Source organism: Sciurus carolinensis, chromosome 6, assembly GCF_902686445.1.
Source record: "Sciurus carolinensis chromosome 6, mSciCar1.2, whole genome shotgun sequence".
In the NCBI taxonomy this organism is placed as follows: Eukaryota; Metazoa; Chordata; class Mammalia; order Rodentia; family Sciuridae; genus Sciurus; species Sciurus carolinensis.
In genome coordinates, this window is record NC_062218.1 from 98,984,646 (window position 1) to 98,993,575 (window position 8,930).

An 8,930-nucleotide genomic window follows, 5' to 3' on the forward strand; every position below is an offset into this window, starting at 1 on the left:
GAACCCTATGCCGGAGTCAACTGTTTCACACAGCCTCTAGGATGGAGCCAGGTCTGACCTATAGCAAAGGCTCAGGAATCATCCTGGCAGTGAGTTCTGAGGGCCAAGAAAGGATGTGCCCAATGGCTCTGCCCTGTGAACCCTTCCCCAAAGGGGGTTGGGCTGTCACTTCCAGTCCCAAGTAACAGGCCACAATGAGGGGAGGGACAGAAGATAATGTCCTCTCCTAGCTTGGCTATTCAAGGTGGGTCTCTCATGCTTGACTGCCCTCCCCTAGTGGATACCTGTTTTCCTCTTGATGTAAGAAAGGCCTGGGCTCATATTCTTAGCCCTTGTACTCTGCCCTGCCCAAGTCCTTAGCCCTGATTTCTGTTTCCTGTCCCAGGGGTTCCAATATATTTCTCAATTCCCAAGATCCCCTGAAACTCTAGTCTATGGGGGACTATGCCATGCAGGCTGCTCAGCAGGCCTCAGAAGCCCTTCTCAAGGAGCCAGGCTTTTAGCTGCTCATCAAAGTAGCCCTTGACTCGTAGGGTACCTGTCACCTCATTAACCTGGGTGATAGGTGTCTTCCCCAGCAGTGGGCTCAGAAAATCTTCCACATCCTTCTGTAGGGCCCAGATATCCCCCTCCACTTTCTGGATCACAGTCATCTGGCGATTGCCATGTGTGATGTCCTTGTAGACAGGGATGTTGTGCATTCGAGAGCGGCCGCACAAAGTAGGGCAGGTTGGGGCAGGGATCTCGGGGAGGCTGCCAGCTATTAGGGGTGGGATAATGTTTATGCTTTGGGGGCTTTGGGATGCTGGTGGGAGGTAACAGGTGCTCCACAAAGCTCAACCACAGATTCCACGAAGCTGGAGTAATCAGGAGGCCCCTGGGTCTGACTCTTCGAACAAGTGCCGTCGATTAGGCTGGAAAACTAAGGCCATAAGTTGGGATGTGAATTGCAGAGTTACAATAAACAACAGTGAGCCGCGCACCCAGCCCTCTTCCTCAGTTCCAAGCTCGGTGCTCTCACCTGGTCCGCATTGCCAAGCCCCGCTGGACTCCAGTGCTCCAGCCCTGCAGCGATGCCTGGAACGTGGCCGCCGCCATCTTGGCCTGCCCCTTTGCTAGCCTCTGTGTGCAACTGGCCTGGTCCCCTCCTTATTGTCTTTTAAAAGTATATTTAAGTTTACCTCTCAGTGAAGAGATACACAAAATTTTATAACTTATGACAGATTATTTTTATCTAATTACAAAATATTAAATGACATAAATTTTGAACTAAATTTGTTCTATTTATAATAGACCACTGTTACAGAGAATTTTTGTTTCAGAGCATACCAGCTTTGTAAAATGTTCTCATAAACCATATATTTAAAAGACTTTATATGAATACTTTTGGAATGCAAAGAAACAGCACCACAATTACACTGATGTTCTTATATTAACCAAGTTTAACTTTTGAAGAAAAATTTAGAATCTGGAATGTAGTATAATGCTCTAAAATAATTATTGTTTAAGCAGAGTTGGACAAACAATAATTTCTTTAAGACTATTTTTTAATAAAACTTAATAGACAAATTATTTTGATAAGAGAAAATTAATGTTTTAAGAAATCACTATTACTGTAACACATCAAGGTTTATATCAGTACATTAATATTTGATTTGTGGAAAGGGTCAGTTTCCCTCCCCACTCTCAGTCTTTTTTCAGAAAGCCTATTAACCATGATTCCCTACCTATTAAATTATAAACAACTGTCCTAGGAGTTTGCTTCCTCTTGAAATGTAACAGATGTTTCTGAAAAGAGCAATATTTTCTTATCTGTTTTTGTAAACATGTTCCATGCAAAAACACTGTTCAGATCCTTCAGCTTTGTAAATTAGGAAAATTTTTAAAAGAGGAAAAAGCCTTAAATAAATTTGATCATACTAATTATGTATAATAAATTTATTTACACACAAACTTTTTGAAATTTTCTCTCCACAGACCTTCTTCACCTTACTCAGACATTCTACAATATTTTGCCACACAAGACTTTCTCATTCAGAAACATTTATACTAAACATAGACATAGTTCTATACCTAGAACCTTCTTATATCTCTTTCCTAGCTGTTGATCCTTTTTTAAAATTCAGATTCTGAAATAATCCTTATGAAATTTCTGAATTTTTTCCAGTTACTCCTCTTAATAAGATGAAATACTTTATGCTATTCACAGTACTTTAATTGAAACACAGTTGAAAATTATTGGATCCTTTGCATATAAAATTACACCTGTTAGAACTTTAACTCTTTGTATCCTTGCTTTAGTGAAGACCCAGAAACAAAGCAATCTTAAACTCCTTTTCTCATTTACCAATTTATAAAAACACATTTAATGTTTAATATTACCTTTTGAAATTTAATATTACCATTTGAAATTTAAGATGTTAAGAATGTTTTAGTATTTTAACTTTGTAAATTAATCAGTCTCCTCTAGTAAACACATTTATGAAGATTAATTCTATTTATGTTAAATCTATTTTACTCTGTAAAATAAAAATTTCAGACAAATGTAATTAATAGTATTAACAATTTCCTTCCTGTTGAAGAAAAATCCTAGAAGCAATGGATATTACATTACATTTTATAGAAATCAACACTTAGAAAATCGGACCACTTAGAAAAATTTGTGAATTAGAATTTTAAAGACATATTTATTTTTATCTGTTTACTTGATTTAAATTAAATTCCCTTTTTAAAAAAGTCACATAAACTAAAAGATTTGGATCCATCTCTTTATTTAAATTTTAATTTATGAGCACTCATTTGTATATATGCTAATTTTCATACAATGTACATAGTAGCACATACAGTACATATTTAGCCACAACACAACACACAGGTGTACACACATACACAAAACAGACAAGAAACAAAGATTTTGTAACTGTTTGTAAGTGGAGCTCCACAGGTAGGAGGCAATGTTATGGATGTATATTAAAGCCCCTATTAGATTTTTTTTTAAATTTATTTTTATTGTAAACAAATGGGATACATGTTGTTTCTGTTTGTACATGGAGTAACAGCATACCATTTGCATAATCATACATTTACATAGGGTAATGATGTTTGATTCATTCTGTTATTTTTCCGTTCCCCCACCTCTCCCACCCTTCTTTTCCCTCTATACGGTCCTTCCTTCCTCCATTCTTGGCCCCCCCACCCCCTATTATGTGTCATCATCTGCTTATCAGCGAGATCATTCATCCTTGGTTTTTTTGAGATTGGCTTATCTCACTTAGCATGTATTCTATAATTTCATCCATTTGCCTGCAAATGCCATCATTTTATTATTCTTTATAGCTGAGTAATATTCCATTGTATATATATATACCACAGTTTCTTTATCCATTCATCAATTGAAGGACATCTAGGTTGGTTCCACAATCTGGCTATTGTGAATTGAGCAGCTATGAACATTGATGTGGCTGTATCTCTGTAGTATGCTGATTTTAAGTCCTTTGGGTATAGGCCAAGGAGTGGGATAGCTGGGTCAAATGGTGGTTCCATTCCAAGTTTTCTAAGGAATCTCCATACTGCTTTCCAGAGTGGCTGCACTAATTTGCATCCCCACCAGCAATGTATAAGTGTACCTTTTTCCCCACATCCTCTCCAACACCTATTGTTGCTTGTATTCTTGATAATTGCCATTCTAATTGGGGTGAGATGGAATCTTAGGGTGGTTTTGATTTCCATTTCTCTTATTACTAAAGATGGTAAACATTTTTTCATATGTTTGTTGATTTGCTTTTAGATCTTCTTCTGTGAAGCATCTGTTCATATCCTTAGCCCATTTGTTGATTGGGTTATTTGTATTCTTTGTGTAGAGTTTTTTGAGTTCTTAATATATTCTGGAAATTAGTGCTCTATCTGAAGTATGAGTGGCAAAGATATTCTCCCACTCTGTAGGCTCTCTCTTCACATTGCTGATAGTTTCCTTTGCTGAGAGAAAGCTTTTTAGTTTGAATCTGTCCCAGTTATTGATTGTTGCTTTTATTTCTTGTGCTATGGGAGTCCTGTTAAGGAAGTCTGATCCTAAGCCAACAAGTTGAAGATTTGGACCTACTTTTTCTTCTATAAGATGCAGGGTCTCTGGTCTGATTTCAAGGTCCTTGATCCATTTTGAGTTGATTTTTGTGCAGGGTGAGAGATAGGGGTTTAGTTTCATTCTGTTGCATATGGATTTTCAGTTTTTCCCAACACCATTTGTTGAAGAGGCTGTCTTTTCTCCATTGCAAATTTTTTGGCACCTTTGTCTAGTATTAGAAAATTATATTTATTTGGGTTTGTGTCCGTGTCCTCTATTCTGTACCATTGATCTACCTGTCTATTTTGGTGCCAATACCATGCCATTTTTGTTACTATTGCTTTGTAGTAGAGTTGAAGTTCTGGTATTACGATACCCCCTGTTTCAATCTTCCTGCTAAGGATTGCTTTAGCTATTCTGGGTTTCTTATTCTTCCAGATGAACTTCATGATTGCTTGCTCTATTTCTGTGAGGTACATCATTGGGATTTTAATTGGAATTGCATTGAATCTGTATAGCACTTTTGGTAGTATGGCCATTTTGACAATATTAATTCTTCCTATCCAAGAACATGGGAGATCTTTCCATATTCTAAGGTCTTCCTCAATTTCTTTCTTCAATGTTTTGTAGTTTTCATTGTAGAGATCTTTTACCTCTTTGGGTAGATCGATTCCCAAGTATTTTAATTTTTTTGAGGCTATTGCTAATGGAGTTATTTTCCTCATTTCCCTTTCAGATGTTTTGTTGCTTGCGTATAAAAATGCTTTAGATTTATGCGTGTTGATTTTATAGCCTGCTATTTTGCCCCTATTAGATTTAATCTATTAGAAATTAAAATAGGGCCCATCAACTTTTATATTATGACTTAAATATAGGGCAGGCCTGTACAGTTGGAAATATTAGGTGTAACATCTAACAGCCATGATGGACACAAAACTCAAAGGTTTCAGATAACTGCCTATTTGTCCTTTATGGTTATCAGATTATTCCTAACATCACCATGTCTGTATCCTCTTTAGGATTAGTAAAAAGAATTTTTAATGTATTTGAGAACTAACCCTGGACCTTTGACTTCTGAACAAAGAGTGTAAAACCTTTATAATTATATAAAACAACACTGATCAGAAAAATACATTAATTTAAGCACATAAAACCATGAGCACAAAAATATAGGATTTTTTTTTCAAAACCAGAGTTCTCAAAAAAAAAAAATTACACAGACACAATTCTAACATCTTTATCAGGTCAGAGTGTGCTTTTAGCTCAGCTAAGAGTCAGTTCATATATCTAAAGAATGTGGGAGCCTGTGAAGTCCTCAGGAAAAAATATTAAATAAACGAAAGCTTGTACTTTTGGAATCTTTCTGCTTTTCTCTTTCTCTACTGCAGCATTAAGGAAGAACTGGTTAAGAAAGCTGGCTGAAAACAGAGAAGATAGTCAAGCAGTTTGGATTTAAAAGGGACACATTTCCTTTTGCTTAACTGATTTTCCATAAGCCTTGTAAATCTTGGAGGCTTTGTAATTTATATCTTAACTGTAAGCCTGGGAGAGACAGAGATCCAACAGAAACCTAGAAGTAAGGAAAACTGCTGTAACCATTTTTTCTTTTGTAAGACTATTCTCTTAAATCATGGTTTTATTGTTTATATTCTCTCCAGAGAGCCCCCTTTTTTCCTTTTTTGTTCCATGAGCTTTAAGCATTACTTTAAGCAGGGTGCCAGTTGCCTGTGTCTTTACATTTACCACTCCCTCATTAGGGAACCAGGGGCAAGTTTCAGTAATAAAGTTAATGAATTATAACAACTGTGCTCTTCTAACAGACCTACCTTCTTTTTAAAGCATATCTTTAAGCATAGAAACATAGGGATCACTTTCTTTGGATCCTGTATTTCCCATTTTTTTTTACACCTCTTTTTAAAAATTTTTTTAGTTGTTAATGGACCTTTATTTTTTATTTATGTGTATGTGGTGCTGAGAATCAAATCCAGTGCCTCACACTTGCTAGGCAAGTGTTCTACCTCTGAGCCACAACCCCAGCCCTTATACCTGACTCTTAATTGCTCATCACCTTCTTACCTTGAGGTTTTTGTTTTTCTGAAGTATCCTCAGGAGTGTCCCCTCATCTAGTCATTGAAGAAGTTCCCCTATGTCTGAATCCATATGGGCCACCAACTGTCATGTCCTGTATGGCCAAACTTGCTGTACTGGTGAGAGGTGATGGGGTATTAGAAAAGAAAGATACACGCAGATAGGAAGATAAATGCTGGGATCAGGTGGAGCACTGCTCTCTAATAGAGAAGCAGATCTAAAGCGTCATGACAGCAATCTTTATTTGTATATGTCTCATTATCAGGTAAAAGATTATGCAAGCATTATTTTTTGTACCCAGGAAAGTTACAGAACATCTATGCAGCTTTTCTCTTGTTCCAATGTGCAATGTTAGGAGCTTTGTGTAGCACTCAAGGAGACCGATTGTTTAAAGTTACTGTTAAGCAGATGGAATCAAGAGTAGGAGGGTTGGTGAAACATTGTGGTTTTCAAGCATGAGAATTCCTCTATCTCTGGGAGCCATGTGCCTGAGATCAAGGTTGAAGCTGATAAGATTTGCATAGAGCCTCCTCAGGCAGGGTGTTACCATAGCAGTTAGGCTTCTTGTGCCCTTGCACAGAAACATTCCCAGGCAGCAGGGACACCACAACCATGAAGTCATCAGAGACTCCCAATCTCAGTCACTGCTCTCCCATTGTCTGTCACTGCTCTCCACAAATGTACAGTCTTAAAATACATGTCTGGTGTTTACTTTGACATCTATTAACATCAATCACCACCTATAGAGGAATGCTGGGGTAGCATTTCATGTTAGCATCAGTAATAAACAACCATGAACTAGATGAACTAGTGAACCATGAAATAGTAAAACCCAATAGGTATTTATTATGTCATGCGCTGTATTACAAATTACAACAACATGAATGGGCAGGAATTACATGAACTATATAATTCTATCAGACAGTGGAATTGAAGTTCTTAAGTGAAGAGAAAATAAGATAGGAAGGCAAAAGAAAGTTTGAAATATTGAAAAAGTGAATAGAAGAGAAGCAAGAGATAGGTTAGAGAGGATGACTATGAAGATGGCGGAGTAAAAATAATGAAAAGTAATGAAATAAAGGAGATGGAACAGGAAAAATTGGTTATTAGTGGAGACAGAGAGTGAAAAAAGGATAATAAGAGAGGGGAAAACAAGTGGGGTTTTGGAATTACTTTGTTCTTACTTTTCTAAGACCTTTAAGTGCAGCCTTAGATCAAAACAAAAGAAATCAAAGGCAAACCAAGGCTAAAACAATAAATGGGTGAAGAAGAGAGCAATTAAAATAAATGAAGAATTATAGGAATATCATACATATATTTTTTCCCTAACATCTATCTGTGCAGTAAGAACACACACATACACATGCCCATACATACACATACAAGCACATAGAATGGAAAAAGTTTTAAAAAATTTAAAATATAAAAGGGAGGAAAATGGGAGAATAAGTAACAACTTTTTAAAATTTCTTTTTAAAATTTTATTTGTTCTTTTTAGATATACATGAGAGTAGAATGTATTTTGGCGTATTGTATACACATGGAGTATAACTATTCTTGTGGTTGTACATGATGTGGAGTTAAAACTACACTGAGAGTCCATATTACTCCAGTCAGAATAGCAATTATAAAGAATACAAATAACAAAAATGTTGGTGAGGATGTGGGGAAAGGTACACTCATACATTGCTGGTGGTACTGAAAATTGGTGCAACCACTATGGAAAGCAGTATAGAGATTCCTCAGAAAACTTGGAACAGAACTGCCATTTGATCCAGTTACCCTGCTCCTTGGTCTATACCCAAAGGACTTAAAATCAGCATACTACAGTGACACAGCCACATTAATGTTTATAGTAGCTCAATTCATAATGGAGAAGGTATAGAACAAACCTAGGTGCCCTTCAACAGATTAATGGATAAAGAAAATGTGATATATATATATGTATGTGTGTATATATGTATATGTATGTATGTATATATATGTATATGAAGGAATATTACTCAGTCTTAAAGAAGAACGAAATTATGATATTTCCTGGTAAATGGATGGAAAACTGGAGAATATCATGCTGAGTGAAATAAGCTAATTCCCCCAAACCAAAGTTCAAATATTTTTTCTGGTATGTGGATACTAATTCATAATAAGTGCAGTGGGGGGGGGTGCTAGGGAAGAATAGAGTTACTTTGGATTAGATAGAGGGGAGTAAAGGGAGGGGAAGGGGTATAGGGGGAGGAAGGACTGTAGAATGAATCATATATTATTACCCTGTGTATATATATAACTATATGATTGGTGAGATTCTACATCATGTACAACCAGAAGAATGAAAAATTTTATTCCATGTATGTATGACGTATTAAAGTGCATTCTACTGTCATGTAGAACACATTTAAAAAGTTGCATTAAAAAAAGGTGGAGGCGAAAAACAAAATGAGAAGATGGCTGTTTATGAATCATGAATCAGGCCCTCATCAGACAATGAATCTGTATTTTTATCTTATATCTTTCATATAGAAATCTCTGGTTATTCAAACATTTACTTATTTGCTCTATCCTATGATACACAAAAAGAGTCAAAATTACTATCAACAAAAATACCATCAACAAATCTAGTAAGTAAATTTTAAGATTTTTTGAAGCTCTTTTTGTTCTTAGAATATATATTTCTTAGGGTGAAGAGTTAAGATGCTATGTTCAAAAGCTATTTGAAGCAGCTCCTCCCCTCCCCACTATGATCATTACCAATTTGATATACTGTTATGACCATGTGTTTATTTTT

At 36.2% G+C, this 8,930-nt stretch overlaps 1 pseudogene; it reads right to left on the bottom strand.

The window, feature by feature from the left end:
• Window positions 1-470: 470 nt before the first annotated feature.
• On the bottom strand, window positions 471-1,098 carry LOC124986843 (39S ribosomal protein L49, mitochondrial-like; annotated as a pseudogene).
• Between the last annotated feature and the right edge of the window lie 7,832 nt (window positions 1,099-8,930).